This window comes from Monodelphis domestica, chromosome 3 (assembly GCF_027887165.1).
Source record: "Monodelphis domestica isolate mMonDom1 chromosome 3, mMonDom1.pri, whole genome shotgun sequence".
In the NCBI taxonomy this organism is placed as follows: Eukaryota; Metazoa; Chordata; class Mammalia; order Didelphimorphia; family Didelphidae; genus Monodelphis; species Monodelphis domestica.
The window spans coordinates 311,988,388-312,008,681 of record NC_077229.1 but is presented as its reverse complement, the minus strand read 5'-3'; the positions used below and the strand labels follow the sequence as shown (position 1 = coordinate 312,008,681).

General features: G+C 38.0%; 1 protein-coding gene and 1 long non-coding RNA gene across 3 annotated transcripts in view; one reads left to right on the top strand and one right to left on the bottom strand.

Annotated features, from left to right (window-relative positions):
- The window catches only part of LOC130458414 (uncharacterized), a 92,498-nt gene extending 74,032 nt beyond the window's left edge, over window positions 1-18,466 (top strand). For both annotated transcript variants that reach the window (XR_008917735.1, XR_008917734.1), the window contains 2 exons: window positions 16,606-16,741; window positions 18,281-18,466. This is a non-coding gene — a long non-coding RNA (uncharacterized LOC130458414). The remainder of the gene's footprint in view (window positions 1-16,605; window positions 16,742-18,280) is intronic.
- NKAIN3 (sodium/potassium transporting ATPase interacting 3) overlaps window positions 1-20,294 on the bottom strand; it is an 868,360-nt gene that overhangs the window by 86,304 nt on the left and 761,762 nt on the right. The gene's annotated exons all lie outside the window — the stretch shown is intronic.

Genomic DNA, 20,294 nt, shown 5'->3' with positions numbered 1-20,294 from the left:
TCTTTATGATCCTCTCATTCACCACTTAATAGACAAGTTTGTTAAGAACCAAAAATATATACCAAGAATGTAAGCTTCTTGAGACCAATGCCTATTAATTTCTGTTTGTGTTGTTGTTCAATAGTTTTTTGAGTTGGGTAGTTTGTGTCTCCATTTGGGGTTCTCTTAGCAAAGATATGGGAGTAGTTTGTCATTTCCTTCTTGTTTTTGTATACCCACTGTCTAACACAATTTCTAAATACAATAGGTACTTAATAAATGCTATCTGGCTTAATTGATTCCTGGCTGCAATGCAAATAAGGCAACAATTGTGGAAACCATCATTTTCTGGAATATAAGAATATTATCTCTGAAACTCTAAGAGAACTGTGGAGAAACATCTTCCCATGCTAAAAAGGATGGGTTACAAGTATGTTTTTATATAAAAGCAGAATTCAGTAGAAATTCAATTGGAAATTAACTCAACTCTGTTCCATTATTTACTTTTAGTATTAGTTTTCAAACTTAGTTTACTTTCATTTTTTTATACTAAAAAAAAGAAAAAAAGTTTTTCCTTATAATGTGCCTATATTTTGTATAAAGTTACATAAAAATTAAGATGTGTTTTTTAAAGCTACATCTAATTAAAGTTTGTATCTATCAAGAGGTCAACTAAGATGTATCTGTAAAAGGATTGTATTTACCAAATGGTTATTTAAGTTGTATCTATTAAAGACTTGTAGCTCTTAAAAAGATTCTTCAGCACTATGATTTCCATTTTATCTCTCTTTAAAATTTACTAACTCAGAAAGAGGAAAATTAAAATCTCCTATAACTGTTAAAGTGCTAACTTTTTGCAATTCAATTAGCTTTGCTTTTATAGATAGACCATTTGATGGATTACTAATGATATTGTTTCACTGTTTATGGAGCCCTTACACAAATTATAGTTTTTCTGTTGATCACTATTGTCTTTATGAAAGTTTATTGTCTGTTCACCAGAAATAATAACTGCAGCTCCTCCTTTTTTGGAATTACCTGAAACATCACAACTTCAGTTCTAATTATATTTCCATTCTAACCATAGGTCTCATCCCAAAAAACCCCTCAACTGTACTTTTGAAGTTAAATTTGTTGACTTGCATTTTGATCTCTAAATCATCTTCCTTATTACTGGTACTCTGGGTGTTTGTATATAGGTCTTGAAAGCTATGTTTCTTTTTGCTGGCTTTGTTGTTGCCTCTTTCGAATTTTGAGTTACCTATTGCTATTTGTACTCCTGTACTATGTAGGCACGTTCTCCTTCATTTACAATTTAGAATCTTTTTGATTAAATTAATAAGAGGAAAGGCAACTGAATATTCTTAATAAGTACATTCTTAATAATGCTTTTCTTTAAAAAAAAACCCTTGCCTTCTGGCTTGAAATTGATACTAAATATGGGTTCTAAGGCAGAAGAGTGGTAAGGGCTAGTCAATTGGGGTTAAGTGATTTGTCCAGGGTCACAGACCTAAGAAGCCATATTTGAACCCAGGACCTCCCATCTCTAGGCCTGGCTCTCTATCCATTGAGCCACCTACCTGCCTCTCTTGAATATATTCTTAATTGAATTAAATTAAATATTTTTTAATAATTCTGGCCACAATCATGTTATTATTATATTTTGTCAAAGCCTAGAAATCAAGATCTCATTCTTAGAAATCATATTCTTAACCAGATGTTCACCTCTAAAATCTATTTCTCTTCTGAAGTCTATACCTTGATTAGCAACAGCGATAACAGACAACTCCCCCATCCCCATATGTGACCCAGTGTCTTTCCCAAGACTTAATAATCTTTATTAATATTTTCTATATTACTCCTGGCACTATCACTGTACAGAATTCAATAGAATGTAAACTTCTTAAAGACAGGAACTCTTTAAATTTTTTATCTTTGCACCTCCATTGCCTAGCACATAATAAGTGCTTAATAAATGTTTCCTGACTGATTTAACCAGCAGAGTGAGTGGTAGTCAGCCTACACTATCTATCCAGGACAGCATTCTGGTTTCTTAGTTTCTCATGTATAAAAAGTTGGATTAAATGACCTCTAAGGCAGTTGCTAACATTAGGTCTTTGATCCTCAGGTCTCTTCTAGTTCTGACTTATTTTCTCCTTTGATTATTATTATTATTATTAATTTTAATAACATATTTACACATAAGTTTTTGGATCAACAATATTTGCTACAATACTGCAATCAACATTAAACATTTTTTTAGGGATTTGAAGTTATATGATCCATATTGTCTCCCTTGTTTCCCTTGTCCCTTCCAGAGCTGATAAGCAGTTCAATCTGGGTTATACATATATTATCATGCAAAACATATTTCCATATTATTCATTTTTGTAAGTGAATAATCTTATAGAACTCAAACCCCCAAACATATACCCAAATAAACAAGTGATAAATCATATGTCTTCATCTGCATTCCGACTTCCACAGTTCTTTCTCTGGAGCAGGATAGTTTTCATTTTTCATGGAAGGACAGATTTGAAGTCAGAATAATCTGGGTTTGAATCTTGCCTCTGGCACTTATTAGCCATGTGACCCTAAGCAGATCATTTAACCTTCAATTTCTTTCTTAATAAAATGAAAATGATATTTGGAGACCCAATCTTGAAAGATCCTTGTGTGGTGGCTTTAGGGAATTTGCTGGGAATTGCAGATACAAAGACAAAAATGAAATATTCTGTGTCCTCAAGGAGCTAAAATTCTAGTGTCACATGCTATGATCTTCAGTTAAAGAAGATAATATGTATAAAGAAATTTGTAAATGTTAAAAAGTGCTACATAAATGTTAGTTATTTGTTATTATCTTGGTGGATGAATTAAAGTTTCCATTAGAAAAAGTACTAATTTTTTTAAACCCTTACCTTCCATCTTAGAACCAATACTGTGAGTTGGCTCTAAGGCAGAAGAGTGGTAAGGACTAGGCAATGGAGGTTAAATGACTTGCCCAGGGTCACACAGCAAGAAAGTACCTGAGGTCATATTTGAACCTGGAACCTCCCATCTCTAGGCCTGGATCTCAATCCACAGACTTACCTTGCTGCCCTAGAAAAAGTCTGGGCTAATTTTGTTGCATTAGGGGCCACTAAACGGTGCAATGGTTACAGCGCCAGGCTTGGAGCCAGGAAGAAATCCTCTTGAGTTCAAATCTGGCCTCAGATACTTAATAGTTGTGTGTCTGTGGGCAAGTCATTTAACCCTGTTTTCCTCAATTTTCTCCTCTGTAAAATGAGCTGGAGAATGAAATGGGAAACCACTCTATTATCTTTGCCCCCAAGCCCCCCAAAATGAGGTCATGAAGAGTTAGAAATGATTGAAACAACCAAACAATAACAGTTATACAGACTTAGAATTAAGGATTAAATAATACTTAACTGGGGATTGGGGCGAGAGGAACACTGCATTTTGGACAACTACTGTACAGGTGTTTTGTTGGCTACTTGATATTCTCTTCTCATTTAGAATGCCAGGAGAACTCTGAAATCACCCTGAGAATTCTAAGCATGCCCCTTGGACTGTTCTTCTGCTAGAAGCAGGAGTGCTGAGGGATGATTTATCACAACTGCAGTCACACGATGTGTTTTTCATCTCAGTTTTGGTGGGAGGGAAGTGAAGATACATCAAAATGTTTTGACTCTGGGTGAGGGACCTTTTCAATTGTCAGTCCAAGGTCTTGTTAGTACCTTGGTTCTAGGAAGTCTATTTATTTTCTATAGTTCTAGTATAATATAATCCTCAAGTAAAATATAGCCCTCTCTCCTTCACCTTTTTTCCTAGGGAGAGCATTCTTAGTGTCCCAGGAAGATGAATTTTCATTCTGTTTTCTTGGCTGTCTCATCATAACTAAATGACAAGCAAGGTACACAAATGAAGGATTCCCACATTAACTGCATTACTGACTTCTAGCAAGTGGCAGAGATCATACAGCATGCAAATGAGGTCCTTTCCAGATCTGAACATTTCTTCAGCAAGACTACCAAGGGCAATCAACACTGCAGTATTAAATTCTTAGGGACATGAAGTATTTTCTTGCATTGCATTTGGAGAAGGAGTACTACTGGAGAGAGAGAGCAGAGGGTGGATGTAGGGGTCCCCAGAAATGAAGCCTGGAAGTGGCCATGCCGATATATTCACAACATATCAGAGAATCATAGAATTCCAGAGGCCGTCCAGTACAATATATTTCTGAATACAAATCTCCTCCAAAACATCTGTGAAAAATGGTTATTCATCCCTTTCTCATAGATCTCTGCTAGGGGACAATTCACTATTTCAGGCAAATTTGACCCCTAACTTTTATTATACAAGTAATGTGGCAGCCTTGATTCAATCTGGGGTGTGATAGACTCTGATGAGTTGAATATTTGAAATTATGAATGTCTGATCCTTCACTAACCTCCTCCCTCATGGCTGAAAGTAACCTTGAATTTTTTGAAGCCAAGGGAACATAAGATTTGACATGTTCTACCAAACTTGAAATGCTTCGAGTACTCACTGTCATTCAAGAACAGAATCATAGAACTTAAAAGGAAGGAACCACAGTGTGAATTCATCTTGTCTAACCTTTGCCTCTAAGAATCCCCACCTGTAGTTTTTGCTTGAAGATATCTGATTAGAGAGATTCTGCTACCTTGAAAGACAGCCTACTCCTTTTTGATACTTCCAAACCTTATTCAATTTACTTCTATATAACTTTCACTCAGGGTTCCTAGTTGTTCCTGCTAGAGTCAAATTGAATTCTGCTTTACTACCTTTTGAATACTTGAAGAAAGCTGTTGCATCCTTATTCATTCTTCTATTCTAGAAGCTAACTAGCATCTCCACTTCCAATGGAAATTCATGGCATGGATTCAAGGCTCCGGTTATTCTACTCTGGATGCTTTTCAACTTGTGAGTGCCAATCTAATTTTAAAAGTTTTTTTTTTTTCACAAGATTTGCTATGAAGTTACTTTCTTTTGACCATGAAATTCATGAAGACAATTTATTAAGGTGGGAAGGGGAAGAATGTATTCTGCATTGGTGGAAAGAAATCCCATGCTAGTGAAATCACAGATCTTTTGAAGTAGAATATACACTATGGATGGAATAACACAAAAGGTACACACTGGCATATAGAAATTCATTTGGATTCTTTTTTCCCCAGAGTTTTGCTTTCACACATACACACAAATATGATTCTTCTAGTTTCCCCTACAATACAAAAGCCCTAGACTAATCCAAAAATGTACAATGTTTTCTGCCTCAAAAATCTCTCCTCTCCAAAACAATTTTCCACATAGTTACCAAAGTGGTTTGTTTTTTTTAAAGGTGTAATTCTAACCCCTTAACTCCTTCACTCATGAGCTCCAAAGGTTCCTAATGGCTTCTAGATAAATAATAATAAGCTCCCATGTTTGACTTTTAAAATTCTTTAAAATCTGGTCCCAACCTACCCCTTAATCTTACCATACATTACTTCCTTCCCTCAAGTCAAACTGACTTTCTTATGTTCCTTCTTCACAATACTTTATTTCCCATATCTAGATCTTTGCACAGGCTCCAAATCTGAATGAACTCTCATCCCATCTGGCCCCTTGTTGTTGATCAGTCATTTCAGTATTGTCTCTTTGTCAGCCCTTTTGGAATTTTCTTGGCTAAAATAGTAGTAGTAGTCTCTTGGTAACCGAGGATGACGATTGTCTTTGTGCGCTTTCATCTGTGATGTAGACGAGTGTGCACAAAAACACTTGTGCGTGAAGGAGATTTAAGTGGAAAAGTCGATGCACAGAGACAGTCCCACTCTCTCGGTGTTGGAAGCCTGGGTCCAGTGGCACGATCGTTACATCTGGAGACTTCCTCAGCTGCATTGGATGGCCGTGTTGTCCTTTGTGCTCCAACACGCCCTGAGCATTCCACAGTGCTTTGTTGCGTCGCCCTCTCAGCTGCTGAACCTTCTTGTTGGTTTCTTCCTTCTGTTCAGCCAAAGCAGTTTTCACATGCTGGGTGAGCAAAGCCCTGGTTCACCAGGGGTCTACCACCCAATGGCTACCCTCACAAGGTTTAGGCTGCCTGTCGAAGCTGTTGCCCGGGGTGTGGCCGCAGCCATATGCTAGCAGCTACTGGGAGCCACAAGTGAGAGCTGGGTGTCAGGTGAGGGTCAGAGGCTGGAGAGCTGCCCTAGGAGAGCACGACAAGCCCTTCAGACCAAAGATATTACTCCTCCCTTAGCACCCCATACACCCTAAAATACTGGGGTGGCTTGTCTTGTCATTTCTTTCTCTAGCTCATTTTACAGATGAAGAAACTGAGGCAAACAGGGTTAAGTGGCTTGCCCAGGATCATGTAGTTAGGAAATATTTGAGGTCAAATTTGAACTCTGATCTTCCTGACTCTCCAGGCCCAATGGTCTATCTACTGTATCACCCAGTTACCCTGTTCCCTTAGAATTCTTTATTTTCATTAAAATTCTGCTTAAAGTGATTTTTTAAATATTAAAGTTTTCTCAACCTACCCCTAGCCTATTATTGTTTCCCTCCCCTAAATATATATTCTGCTTTTGCATATACTTATACTAGTTCCCCAGGCATAATTGCATATATGTGTATTTTACAAAATTATAAACTTTTACATTTAAACACATTTATTTACATATTATCTCCCCAGACAGAAGCTCCTTCTAGGCAGGGACATTCCTTTTAGCTGTTAATAGCTTTAGAACCTACTACAGTGGTTAGCACATAGTAGGCACTCAAAAAGTATCTGTTGAGTGAGTTGTTTTCCAAAATTGTTCATTGTTTAGCCTGAAGGGAGTTAGGAAATCTATTTCTTCTTTGCCATAATATATAGTTTAAACAGGATCTTTTATAGACAGGAAGGAAGTTGTAGCTCTTTAAATTATGGTTACAGCATTTTCCTGCCTCTTGTAAACATTTTCCTATAAATTTGATATGGAGATTTCCATCATAAGAAAAATGAAGTGATATAGAACCAGAGAAACTCTTAAAATTTCACTGTCAGGTACAATGGTTCACTAATGGACACTAATGTTGTCTTGAAAGATGATGCACTAAGAATTTTGGCCACATATCAGAATATAGTAACATTAGCAGAAAGTAAGACGAAGACAAGCCATACTGTAAGTTTTAAATCCAGCTATCTGTCTGCTGGTCCTCAAACAGATTTTCCCCATCTTTCCCCATTCCCCATAACCTTAATATTATTACAAACAAATTAATTGAAGAATCTGCTTTTACTTTTGTGTTATTGATGGGTGCATTAATAAAATATTTATCCTCACAAATTACTTTTGCTATCTTGATTAACTAAACTGTTATTTAATTAATGATGTTATGCTCATACAAACCTGTCTAGCCATCATGTTAATCACCAATTTGCAGAAGGCTGATTGTTGTGTGGTTCTTGGTTTCTCAGCATCTGAGCTGAAATAGCCCCTGTTGGCCCTCTGCTTGGCGCCAAGAAATAGAACCAAAGGCATGTTAGCCAATAGTAAACACACATGATGTAAATCATTTAAGGGATAATTACCCTGATCATCCCTGGTTTTAATAAAGCTTAGAAAGAGACATAAATCTTGAAGAGATTCTTTTCTTTCCCACTAAAGGCAGGCAATTCTGGCTGCTGTTTTATTCAGGGTCTTTCTCCTTTCTTCCTTTCCTACCTTACTTTGGAAATCTGGCTCCATCAACCCCATCTTCTTTGATGTATTTGGTAAATGGAAGGGAAATCATATTAGATTCCAGCTACTCACTAGTCTGTATAAGAGAACATGATTGGATTTTATATGGAGAGTTTGTAGACAGGATTGATTAGTTTGCCTGTGGACTTTGTATAGGGGATTGATTAATTTATTTTCACATTTGCAGATACCAGAACTTTAAAAATAAGCAAGTGGGGCTTGGGAGAGGGAGAATGCTCTGGTACACAAGACGTGAATTGTTAAGATTAAATAAAAGAAGTGAGACATGCCTGATATTTTATAAGCCTTAGGGTGACACACCATGAGGTTAAATATAATGAATAAAATTCTCTGATAATACTCTGAAAGAATAACCCAAGCAGAGATAGACTTATTCATGGGTAGAGTTGTTATGACTTGAGGGAGCTTGGAAAGGTCCCATTCTCTGTTTAATCCAAAAATTCTTCCTTTCTCTGTCTTCCTGAACCCCAAAGCGTTCTGATCAGCCTTTAAAATCTTTCTTAAGGAATTTTTGGTTTAATATAGTAAAAGTAAAAGTATGAAGTTACTTGGCACAGAAAAGGTAGTTAACTAGCATATTGGAGCTTTGTTAAGGTCATGCCTATTTTGAAAGGAGTAAGGGAATAAGCATTTATTAATCTCCTACTGTGTATCAGGCTCTGTGCTAAGCACTTCACAAATTCATCACATTTGATCCTAATAAAATTTTGTGAGATATGCACTAGTGTTTTATCTCCATTTTACAACTGTGGAAATTGAGGTAGACAGAAGTTAAATGACTTTGCCCAGAGTCACACAGCTACAGTAAGTATCCTAGACTGGATCTGAATTCACCTCTAGTTGTATAGCCAATGTGCTAACTAGCTGCCTAAACAGCTTTGAAACTAATCCATAATGGGGGTGATGATGATGATGATGATGATTCAATGATCCCAATTGTTTTTTACATAATAGCCATTTCTGAATTGGACAACTGGGTGGAGCAGTAGATAGAGTGGAGATAGTAGATAGAAACAAGAAGATCATATTCCTGAGTTCAAATCTGGCCTCAGATACTTACCAGCTGTGTGACCCAAGCAAGTCACTGAACCCTGTTTATCTCAGTTTCCTCATCTACAAATGAGCTGAAAAAGGAAGTGGAAAACCACTCCAGTAGCCTTGCCAAGAAAACCCCACATGGGGTCCTGAAGAGTAACATATGACTGAAATACGACTGAAACAATAAGATATCTGAATATATAAAATTGCTTAATATAATGCACATGGAATTTGCTTCATTTTATTTTCCTTTTCATTTACATTGTTGTGGCTACCCACACTGCCAAGTTCAATTTCTTTCATTTCTAATCCTTAACAAATCCTACTACTTTTGTAGCCTGGTATAGTGAAAGAACAGAAGCCAAGTCAAGGGACCTACTTATAAATCCCACTCAGTTTGGCTATAGACATTCTGAGTGCTTGGGCAAGTCATTGGTCTTTAGTTTTTCCACTTGTGAAATGAAAGGAAAAATGTATATGTTCTTTCTTTGCAGTTTTATGATTCCCCGACCCTTTTTTTGGCTTCTCACCATTGATGGTATCAAAGACAGAGGAGATCCTCAGTGTATTGGATGATTTCCTTCCTTCCTTCCTTCCTTCCTTCCTTCCTTCCTTCCTTCCTTCCTTCCTTCCTTCCTTCCTTCCTTCCTTCCTTCCTTCCTTCCTTCCTTCCTTCCTTCCTTCCTTCCTTCCTTCCTTCCTTCTTTCCTTCCTTCCTTCCTTCCTTCCTTCCTTCCTTCCTTCCTTCCTTCCTTCCTTCCTTCCTTCCTTCCTTCCTTCCTTCCTTCCTTCCTCCCTCCCTCCCTCCCTCCCTCCCTCTCTCTCTCTCTCTCTCTCTCTCTCTCTCTCTCTCTCTCTCTCTCTCTCTCTCTCTCTTTCTTTCTTTCTTTCTTTCTTTCTCTTAAAATTTTTTATTTAATTAATTAATTTAGAATATTTTTCCATGGTTACATGAGTCATGTTCTTTCCCTCCCCTCCTCCCACTGTATTGAAGGGGTCATTTATTTGTATATAGAGAGATAAGACTTTCACTATAGAGAGGGGGAAAGAGAGTGGAGAACCTCCCTTATCAAAAGGGGTTATGGGGAGACAGCTGATGTTTAAGGTTGGCTCAGAGAGAGGAGAGGGGGTTTGAAGATTTTCCCCATTCTGCCTTCCCTCTTCAGCTAAGGTGGATCTCCCAGAGTTGCTCTTGTCCCTCTAGTGCCCCCTCCACTACTCCAGACCAAAGGGTCTCCCCTTGATCTGTTCACTCACACTTGATTCACAGCTTGGGGAAAAGATAACTATTTTATTGTCAACTCAATCAGGATAATACAAATGAATAACTATCAAGGAAATAATGGGAAAGGAAAGTGGGGAAAAGATGTCTCTGTCTCTGTCTAAAACCCTTTTCCTCCCTCCTTGAATTTGGGGGTGAACTCAGGCTTTGGCAGCCTGAGCCCCCTGAGAGAAAGTCAGGTTGACTCACCCCAGGTTTGACCCCTTGGCCACAGTTCAGACTCAGGGCAACAGGAGCTGAAGTAAAGTCAGACAGAGATTTAAAATGTCTTTCTCAGGTTTCTTCTTCAATAGTCTTTTCAACTGGAAATGTTGGGGGGAAAGATTTCCAGTCACCAGCAGGAAAAGTGGGTAACTCTTAAAGTCCTTTTCCCACATTCTCTCTTTGGTTTTTTCCTGACTGAGAGACCAACTCCTCTATCAGCCAGAGTCTTCTCCTCAAGATTCCAATCCCTTGGGGCCCCTCCCCTGTTGAGGTGATCAGTTTCACACACTTCAGCCTGGCACTTTTTCTTTAGTGCCAGCCTCTGCCACACCACTCCCTTCCCATAGCCAACACAAAATTCTGCTGGGTTTTACATGTGTCATTGATCAAGACCTATTTCCATATTATTAATATTTGCATTAGGGTGATCTCTTAGAGTCGACATCCCCAATTATACCCTTATTTACTCATGTGATCAGGCAGTTGTCTTTCTTCTGTGTTTCTATTCCCACAGTCTTTCTCTGGATGTGGATAGCGTTCTTTCTAAAAAGTCCCTCAGAATTGTCTTGGATCATTGCATTGCTATTAGTAGAGAAGTCCATTACATTCCTTTATACCACAGTGTATCAGTCTCTGTGTACAATGTTCTTCTGGTTCTGCTCCTCTTGCTCTGCATCAGTTCCTGGAGGTTGTTCCAGTTCATGTGGAATTCCTCCAGTTCATTATTCCTTTTAGCACAATAGTATTCCATCACCAACAGATACCACAATTTGCTCAGCTATTCCCCAATCAAAGGGCAGTCCCTTATTTTCCAGTTTTTTTGCCACCACAAAGAGTGTGGCTATACTAGATGATTTTCTTAAAGACTTAAATGACCAATGAGTTTCTAACCTGTATCATTGGAGGTCATTACCACCCCAAGAATTCTTTATACAGATGAAATTTGAACTGATGTTCAAATAAAAGAGAGAGAAAATTGGACTTAATTTGACCCCTTTGGGTCAAAGGCTTTGGTAGATTTACTCATATTTGTTCTTTCAGAATTATAGTTTTAACAAATGGTCAGAAGTGGAACAAGTAGATTTTGCAGACTGTTTATGTGGGGTTAAATATCTCAGCACCCAGGCTGTCCTGTGTCCTGTGTCCATTATCTATTTCCCAGACCATTTCAGTTGCCTGCCCTTTCAGCTAAAGATGATCTCCTCAGTTCCTTATCTCTCCTCACTCCTTGCCTATCCCTATCTCCCCACCTGAACAATACCATTTTTGGAAATGCCTGTTGGCCCTTATGAGCAAGCCTAAACTAACCTGCATTATTTTGTTAATTCTCCTGCATGCCCTCCTTCAGTTCAGTGCAGTTTTATCTCTTATATTTAGTAATTGTGGTACTTCTCAGGTTCACTTTTTTTTTTTTAACAAAATAAAAGAGAGAGAGACCAGAGAACCAAGTCATGCACATTATGCTTGTTCTCCTCCATTATGTGCTGGTCTTTCCTTTTAATCTCCAGGTAGAGAGACTTGGAAACCTAGACCTAGAAGCAATGCTAAGTGTTAGAGTCAGGCTGAAGGAGGAGGAAGAGTTGAATTCAGATGTTGCTTTAGCATTTAAAAAAATTAAAACTTTTACCTTCTGTCTTAGAATCAATAGGAAATATTGGTTCCAAGGCAGAAGAGAAGTAAAAGCTAAGCAATTGGGATTAAGTGACTTGCCCAGGGTCACAGAGCTAGGAAGTACCTGAGCCCACATTTGAATCTAGGATCTCCTGTCTCCGGGCCTGACTCTCTATCAACTGAGCCACTTAGTTGCCTCACCTTTTTTTTTTAATGAATAAATGATAGCAGGTTAGAGAAAAGGCAGTGCCTATAGGTTTTCAGTGGTCACCTATGCCTCATGTTTCTGTATTACTCTATGGTGGTTTTGATCATGTTAGAAGGTATCAGAATCAATGGAAATTGTTTGAGTTAGAGAAACAGCAGGATCTTATTCCCTCCCCTCGCCCTAGATCCTGTTTCTTGTTATTCAGGGCTTGGCAGCAAAGGTCTTTCCAAAAAGATCTCCACAAACTTAAGTGGTTTGATATTAGAGGGCTACTTTGCCCCATCTCTATCCCTTTAGGAAAAGTGTTCTGCTCTTGGATGAGTTTATGTTCAGCTTCCCAGAGAAAAAGTTTCAGTGTGATTAAAAAAAATATCCTTTGCAGTGGGTAACAAATGCATCCAAAATTTCGAAGGTGTTCAGAAGCAGGGCTTTGACTTTTCCTTTCCCACTCTGACCTTCCTTCTTTTGCAGATTGCACACACAAGGACCTCAAGGCCTCATACCCAACATGCTCTTCTTTGCCCTGGCAAAACTGCTTTTATCTGCCCATAGTTAACACTAAAAATCATACTTAGGGCATCAGAAAGATGCTGCCTGGCTTTCCCTGATGCAGTGATATATGGAGTAGGGAATGTCAAGAGATGCCACCATGATTCCTAGATGGTAAACTAACTTCTTTGGTGCCAAGCCACCACTGAACAAAGGTAGCTTGTTTGACTGCTAGCTGGTAGGAGGCAGTAAACTTCAAGGGATGATCCTTCCCTGAAGATGCTGAGGTTTGAGAGATCTGTTCCCTTTTTTTCTTCCTAGTTTAAGCTAATGTTAACATTCCTGTGAACGAGTTGCATGAAAGTAGCTTTAAAGGAATGGTTCTTGTCATAACTGAAGTAATCAGTACTTATGTGAAAAAAGGGATGTGAATAATGATATTCTCTTTTTTTTCTTAAAGTGGCTGACAATAATGTCACATACAGATCAGCTGAAGGAACTTTGGAACTGAAAAAGAAAAGACTATAGGGAGGGAAGAGATTCCAGTGGGAAAAATAAAGAGCAAGAAATGGGTGAATTTTGCAAAAAGGTAGATTTAAATTTGATGTTAGGAAAAACTTTAACATAAAACTGTCCAAAAATGGAATGGACTGCCTCAGAGGATAATGAGTTCCTTATCCCTGAAGATGTTTGACCAAAGACTGCACATCTATACATGTCAAGTATATTGTGAGGGGATCCTTTTCAATTGTGGGTTGCTCCAGATCATACCCACTGTCTCTTTTATCTTGTAGTTACATGATTTTTGTCCCATTGGGGTTAGAGCTCAGTTCTTTACTAGTCCTTCTCTGTGACCCTTGATTCCAGAGGGTAGAGGGTGGAGTACCCAAGTGATGTCAGGCTGCAAACTGCTAAGCACACTGACTAAGTATGACTACCTATTTTTTTTTTTTTGCTTCTTTTTGGAAAGCCCAACTTGATCCCCCTTCTGACATTTTCCCAAGTTCCTTTCCCCCCAATAAACAAAAGAGAGGCTACTTTTAATCCTAATCGGATTTTGACAAGTAACTAAAATACTTATTCTCATTTTGTCCTTCCTTCTGTTACTGAAACATCTACACTATTGCAAGTTTTAGAAACAAACCTTTCCCAAATTCTCAACATGCTGTTGTGTAGGCAAACCACGCTCCCTTAGGAGCATCCCTCAGAGGGGAGGGAAGTCTGATGTCTAGAGGACTGATCTCCCCTTAACACATGTTTGAGTTTCTTAGTCATGTCTTTTTAAAGGGATTGGTATTTTCTCTCTTCCCAACAGAAGGGTCTGAAATTGGGTTAAGAGCTAGGTGTTGCTGGGACCTGATTACTGGCATGTCCAGGTTTTCCAGGAGAGACAATAAGAGAAGGGACTGTAGTAAGAAAGAGGGTTGTAGTAAGAAGAAGGCTCCATTGGAATAGAATTGACCTGAGTTTAAAATCAGGCTCACTTACCATTTTTTTTGGGGGGGGAGAAACAGAACTTATAGTCTTTATTATTATTTAAAAAATTTTAAAGTTTATTTATTTGTTAAATTAAAATTCTCTGTTATCTGCCTCCACCTCCTTGTTACACTCGAGAAGGCATCATTTGACAAATACATATATTTTTATTTAAAACTATGTCTTGTTTATTTCTATTTATCAGTTATTCCTCTGAAGGCAGACACACACAAGCTATTCTTCAATATATATAACTGAATGTAACTGAAATTATTGAGGGCATTTCCAGATCTATCTGCTATGAAGTTCTCTAGGAGGGAAATAAGATTGTATATTGCATAGATTCAGAATGAATTTGAGATCAGCATAAAGAGTAGCTACATTTGCATCTGACCCTGTGCTGTTGGATGGGTCCTCATGCTTTTCTGCTTTTCATATTTAGAATTAGAGCAACTGAAGTGGTTGAACACCACCTTCCTTTCCTCATTACCATGTAATAATCTACTATTAGCAGATTTCATTCTGGGGAAGAGGAAGTAGCCTTAGGTTTTGAGATTAGGTTGTTGTATATTGTTTTCTTGGTTGTGCTTATTTTATTTTGTCTCAATAGCAAGCCTTCCCATTTTTCTCTGAATTCCTAATATTCATTATTTTTAATGGGAAATGATGTTCATATGCCCAAATGTAGTTAGCTATTTCTTGGTCAATGGATATGCTTTTTGTTTCCAGTTCTTTGCTAAAAGAAGTACTTCTATGAACAATTTTTGCACAGATGGGTGAAATCATCTTTTATTTGAAGTGATACCAAAGAAATATTTGACCATGGTAATTTTCAAATTTAATACAGAAGGAAGAACATACTGGGCTTGGGATCAACAGGCTATCATGTCTAGGCTATGCTCCTTCTTGAATGACCTAGAGCAAATCACCTAACCTTTCTGAGTCTCAGTTTTCTCAGTTATAAAATGAGGGATTGGGGCTAGATGACCTCTAAGGTCTCATCCAATTCTAAATCTAGTACCTTATGATGCCACGAAAGGGACCAGTTTTCCAATTAATTCATTATCATCTATAACAACACAGTGAAAAACATACCTGAGGCAATGACCCATAGGCCAAATGGTTCAAAGGAGAGGGGGTAAGAAGCATAGAACTGATATCCAAGACATCTGAGTTGGAAAGGAAAGAGGAACTGATAGCGGTGGGCTTGGACCTCCAAGGGAAAGAATGAAGATACCGAGAGTCTGGGGCACCAGGGAAGGGAGGCATTTTTAATTGAGGTAAAGAAGGCTGAAAGATTTGTGGCAATAAGAAACTTCAAGGAAATCAAAAAGTCTCTTAGTTTTAGCCCTATGGACATGAATTAATCATCTTTCCCAACTCAATTATATTCAAGAATTATTGATATAGAGTAGAGAGCCTACTTATATTTTTGTAATGTCAGGGAAAGGAAAGAAAGGCCACTAGCACATATGATAGTCATTATACTAAACATGACCAAAAGTCACATAGACAGGCTGTGACATATATCAGTGAATGGAAAATCCACAACAATGATATTAGAGATGTTTGAATATTTGAATAGCCTAAGTTGTGAAAATTTTTCTAAAATGAAGATTATTTTGAAATCATAATCTACTTCTTACATGATATGATTTCTCTGAACTTGATCCAAGATGATCTCTGAATTAAGGCTACTTGTTCACTATAACCTTTTAAAAAAATCCTTACCTTCATTTTAGTATCAATATCATGTATTGATTCCAAGGCAGAAGAGTGGTAAGGGCTAGGGAATGGGAGTTAAGTGACTCATCCAGAGTCACATAGTTAGGAAGTATTTGATGTCACATTTGAACTCAGGATCTCTCATCTTGGGGTCTGGATCTCTATCCACTGAGCAACCTAGATGTGATGCTCCCCCGCCCCCCCCCATCACTCTCACTCTTGAGAAGAATGTTTTTCTTGAAGTCATATTACTTTTTTTTGTCATAATAAAAATGAAAATCTTTTAATGTTGGGGTCTTTAGATGAAAATATACACTGAAAATTGGAGTAAACAACGGCAAATCTTTTGGTTTAATAAATTTCACCTACTTGTAAATTTACCAACTTACCGGTAATTTACTCAGTTTACAGTTTACTTCTTTTCAAAGTTCATTAATGATAAATAATGAAGGAACTGGCCAGTGAAGGTCTGGTTCTGAGAATGTGTGAATTTGGTAAGCCTGTTTCTGGATATTCTTGCTGCCAAAGAATGAAGGGGTCTACTTCCCTGCTTCAGGGTGTTCATTCACATAGACAGCATGTCTTTTTCCTTTCCACTTATTATGTGGTGAAGAAAGGGACTTTTGGCTGGCTATTAAGAAAGACTTGGGTGGGCATACAAAAGCCTCTAACTGGCCAAATCAATCCCTCTTTATTCTCTTGGTAATTGAAGCAAAGATTACTGTGAGCCTCCATGGGGGAAAAAGAAGTAATTTCAGGGGACTATTCTCCCAAACTTGAACAACATGTGGCTTTGATCATGGTACTGATTTCTCTATCTTTATTGTATCTATTCTTTCTAGCTATAAGGTGAAGATGCACTGAAGATGGCTGCAAGCTTCAAAAAGCTAGACGACTAGGCCACCAGATGTCTACATCCTGGAGATCATATCAGAGTTTGCTGGCAGTCAAGCATAGTGAAGAGTGTAGCCCAAAGAGGTGACCTATGAGACCCAGCCCAGTATTGTATTGCTAGAAGCCTAGTTGTCAAGTCCTATAAGCAAGGGTAGTAACTCAATCCATTGTTATGCTATATTCAGAAATGAACTTGGTGTGGGCTGTGTTCTCTGCATCAATTGATTTAAGTCTGATCCCACTCTCCCCAAAGAAAGAGATATAGAATGGAATATGTATTCCTGTTCTCCAGGGAATGCTTATATTTTAATTCTTGACATACCTTTTCAGTAAATATTCTTTTGTAAAAGCCAATTGATCTTAATTGGTTAAATGACATGAGATATTAACTTAATAATATTGAGAAAAGCATACCAGAATGTATAACATAAGAAGTCTGTCTAGCATTAGAAAAATCATCCTATCTCAAAAGGGGGCGATATAGCCTCTGCTAGAAAGAGGACTGCAGTTAGTTTTCCAGAGAGGGGAAACTGGCTATCCTCAGAGGTAGCACATTGTAATTTATGGACAGGGGACATTTTTAGGAAGAATTTCCTGATAGCAATTCCAAATTTGCTGCTTTACAAAATCTACCTAATTTTCCTAATTCTGCCTCCCAGAGTTAAACAGAATAAATCTAATTCTTCTTACACATGACAGACCTTCAGCTAAGTTTATCTTAAAAAAAAAAAGTTGATTGAGGATGGCAAAGTGGATAGAGGGCCAAGTCTGGAGTCAAAAAATCTCATATTTCTGAGTTCAAATTTAGCTCCAAATTCTTACTAGCTGTGTGACCCTGGGCAAGTCACTTAAACCTGTTAGCCTCAGTTTCCTCATATGTAAAAATGACCTGGAGAAGGAAATGGCAAACCACACCAGTATCGTTGCCAAGAAAGCCCCAAATGGAGTCATAAAGAATTGGACATGACTGAAAAGTGACAAGAAAAACAACAATTTTATAATGCTTGTCCTGAGGCCACTTGGTAAAGTTTTCTCTGGTCCTCAAAATTGCCCCAGTTATAGTTATAACAATGCAATCCATTTGAAGCCTCAATGTAGCATATTCCTTTGTGCTATATCAGCAGGAGAGCTACAGAGAATGGAGGAAGGATGAATTGCATTGAGGAGAGAGAGCTTTAAGGGATTAATAGTAGCCATTGCTCTGTCCCTTGTCTTTTGAGGTGATTAGAATCTTGTGCAATTCTTTTAAAAAGTGAAACTCCCCATCCTTTACATATGGTGTTTCCTAGCAGTACTTTAGTCCTACTTTCCAAGTAGTTTGCCAGTCCATTCTAGCTGAGGCTGAAGAACGGGCAGCAGGTGCGCACTATCATCAAACAATGCTGTGGTGATACATTTCTTTTTGCATGTCTCCCTGGAGCCCTTTTCAATGCAACTGTCACCCAAGCCCATCTGTTTTTTCCTGCATGCACAGCAAAGGAGAAATCTTGGACCCATGCAATTCAGAAGGCCTAAAAGTGACCAGCTTCTCATTTATTTCAGCCACAAAGGAAGATGGTGCTCATTCAAAGAATACCCAATTTGTTTTAGTCTAAATCAAACTGTTTGTACTTTCCCTTCCAGAATCAACTGGACATAGTTATCTCTGCTTATGGAAGGGTCCTATGCCAAGTGAAGCTTGAAATTATTTGAAGACATTTGGTTCACCCTCCTAAGAGTCCCCCTGGCACCCTGGACTCCAAATGAATTAATGGATATGGAAATAAAATTGTTTTCTCAATGATGATAATAAAAATGCACAACAGCATACTGCATGCCATTTATTCTTGACTCTGGGGACTTCTTGCCCTTATGCAGACAAGCAGCATTTGTGCAGACAGCTTCAAAATGGAAAACAAATGGTTGGCTTGTTTCTAAAGTCAGATAAGACTTTTAACCAGGCTTCTTTGTGATGCAGATACTCTGCAGCCTCATCTGCTCTCCCAGTCTTCTCACAAGGGATCCAAATGTAAGCAGATTTCACTAAAAGATTAATTTTCTTTATATTTAGTTAACCAGGAAAATACTTTTTCTAGTAGCAAGTCTTTGGGAAATGGGGATAATTGTTGAAAAAAAAAGAGAAGAAAAGGCATCTATTAAAACGAATCAGTTCATCTTAGGCTTTATTAAATGTGCATTGTCCAAACACTTGATCATTTTTCAATGGTGCTATTGAAATAGCCTATTTCAGAACTGCTAGGTCCATATGTCAAAATGTTTTGAGTTCTTTGGAAAGAAAGATGCTGTGTCAGGACAAGACTATTACAGTATTATTTCTGAGCCTAAAACCCCTCTATGTAAACCAAGAAGAGCCTACAAATTTATGAGATTGGCATAAGTCCATTTAGAGAAGATTTTTTTTAAACTAGTATATGTCTCAAATACATTCAGAATTAGCTTATTTATATGTGTCAGACACCCCTAGGTCTGTCAGGCAGTAAATAATAGTAATACCTGACATTTGTATCGCAGTTGGTAGTTTTCATAGATTTTTAATGTGGCTTATCTATCTCTTGATCTTCTTAGAGTTTCGTCACCTTTGTAGTCCAAACATCATTCCCATTACATAAATGAAGAAACTAAGACTCAAGGGCAAATTGGTGGCTCAGTGGATTGAGAGCCAGGCCTACAGATGGGAGGTCCTGGGTTCAAATTTGACCTCAGACACTTACTGGCTCTATGACCTTAGGCAAGTCATTTAACCCCAATTGCCTAGCATTTGCTACTCTTTTGTCTTGCAACCAATACTCAGTAAGTGAATTTTTTTTTAAAAGAAACTATGGTTCAAAAAGGTTGTGACTTGGTCAAAGTCATGTAGGTAAGAAGTGATACATCTGGGATTCGAATCTTCAAATGTGAGGTTTCACCTGCATCTCAACTAACATAATTACAAGATGTTAAATATGAGAATAGTCACAGTGAAGAACTTGTAAATGTGTTAGTAGGATGGATTCTGTCCTTTGATCTCTTTTTGAAGAGTGAACTCCTCTTTGAGTGGGTCAGGAATGGAGCAAGTCACATAGTTAAGAAGTAGCTCTTGGTTACCATAAAGTTATATTTGATCTAGTATGGATAGACGTTCTAGGCTATACCAATGGAAACAAACCCATTGCCAAGATTCTCAAGAAGAAAACAGAGGAGAGTTGTTTTATGGGAAAAACAATTAGATTTGGTGTCATAATACCAAGATTTGAGCAGGTCCCACCCAGTTTTAAATCTTGGTAGTATTTGTTTTCCATCCCTACCAAGCTCTGGTCAACGGTGGATCAAAGCACTCAGGAGTTTATGTTTAACATGGAACAGTGTCACTAGGGAAGAGGAAATTGGCATTAGAGTGTCACATGGAAGGGTAATGGATTAATCATTAAAGTATGTTTTTCAAAACAGTACCAATATGATTTCTGCTTCCAGAAACTGGTGAATTTTCCAAAAAGGTTAATGAGATACAACATATTGTAGTGGAGAGAGAACTGGCATCAGAGTTGGGAAAATGTAGGCTCAAGTCCCACCTCTAATTTACTGGTTTTCTGGCACTGGACAAGTCACTTAAATTATCAGAACCTCCAGGCAATTTTCTAAGACTGTAGGTTGTTGGGAA